We start from the raw sequence: 1,926 nt of genomic DNA, 5'->3' as shown, positions 1-1,926 counted from the left end.
TTAAACAGAATTTCATAAGCATATGTGTTAATACACATACATACTTATGAAAGTAAAATAATATTTCGTACATATCTCTATGCCAATTCAAACAATTAATTCAATTTTCATAAGCAAGTAAAAGATTAAGTAAGGTAACAATATATCTCTATATTGAAACAATTTAATCACAAAATCCTGCTACTCCAAGGCACTACAAACACTTAAGTGCGCTTTAGTACCTTCGTTAAATTGGCTAAGCAATCATCGTAAGTATCTCTGAACACTGAAAAATCATCTATAAAAACTTCCAAGTACTTCTCAACCATGTCAAAAAAAATAACCATCATGCATCTTTGAAATGTAGCAAGTGCATTACATAAACCAACTGGCATGCGCTTAAATACGAACGTACAATAGGGAGATGTTAATGTCGTTTTGTGTTAATCCTCTAGTGCTACTGTAACTTGATTGTACCCTGTGTACCCATCTAAAATACAATAACATTCTCGTCCTGTGAGTCTATCTTGCATTTGATCCAAGACTGGCAGAGGAAAATGATCTTTCCTAGTCGCCTTGCTTAATTTTCGATAATTTATGTAAATTCTCCATCTCGTAAGTGTTCTAGTCGGTATCAACTCATTGTTTTCATTCTCTACAACTGTGATACCTCATTTTTTGGCACGCATAGGACCAGACTTACCCTGAGCTATCAAAGATGGGGTAAATTATACCTGCTTCTAACCACTTGATGATTTCTTTCTTTACCACGTCCTTCATAATGGGGTTCAGTCTCCATTGTCCATCAATCATCCCTTTCTTTTTATCTTCTAGGATGATCTTATGCATGCACACGGGTGGATTAATACCACAAATGTCGACTATGGTCCATCCGATAGCCTTCTTACATTGTTTCAACAATCGAATAAGTTTTTCTTCTTGTTCTTTAGTTAGCTGAGCTGAAACAATCATAGGCAAAGTAGAGGCGTCACCAAAATAAACATATTTCAAATGTGAAGGAAGTACCTTGAGTTCTAATTTAGGTGACTCTTTGATTGACACTTTCGGTTGAACATAATCTCTGCTCTATAATTCCAAAGGCTCAAAACGGGATTGTGGATTAAATTCCCTCTGGTTAGCTTCCAGCAAAGCTAAGTGTTTTACACCATCATAATTACTTGGAGGGTCTAACAACAAAATTTGTTCCAAAGGATCTTCAACAGATTTGGGTTCCTCATCCAAAACTAATTCCTCCAACTCAGATACTGCAGAACAATCATCAGCTACATCAAGAAATCATATGAATTTCAAAACATTGAACGTTACCTTATCGTCCTGAACTATCATGGTTAGTTCACCCTTCTGCACATCAATAAGGGTCCTTCCAGTTGCTAGGAAAGGCTTTCCTAGGATGATTTGCACCTCTTCATCTTCTTCAAAGTCTAAGATAATAAAGTTAGCAGGAAAAATAAATTTATCTACACGTACCAATATATCCTCGATTTTTCCTTCTGGATGTGCTGAAGACCGATCTGCTAATTGAAGTGTAATCGTAGTAGGTCTAACTTTACCTATCCCCAACTTTATGAATATTGACATGAGCATCAAGTTAATGCTCACACTCAAATCACATAATGCCTTACCATAATAAGTTGCTTCAATGTTGCAAGGTATGGTAAAACATCCAGGATCCTTCAACTTTGGGGGTAGTTTGTCTTGAAGATATGCACTACATTCTTTCGTCATGACTACTGTTTCAAATTCTTCAAGTCTTCATTTCTTGGGCAGGATATCCTTAATAAATTTGACGTAATTTGGCATTTTTCAAGTGCTTTTACAAACGAAATGTAGATATGAAGTTGCTTGAGTGCGTCTAGGAACTTCTTGAACTAGACTTCCTGCCTCTACTTCTGAAGTCTTTAAGGGTAGGGTGGTAGAGGATTCTTT

The sequence above is a fragment of the Gossypium raimondii genome, chromosome 6 (genome assembly GCF_025698545.1).
Source record: "Gossypium raimondii isolate GPD5lz chromosome 6, ASM2569854v1, whole genome shotgun sequence".
NCBI lineage: Eukaryota > Viridiplantae > Streptophyta > Magnoliopsida > Malvales > Malvaceae > Gossypium > Gossypium raimondii.
The sequence above is the reverse complement of the archived record's forward strand: the minus strand, read 5'-3'. Positions refer to the sequence as shown.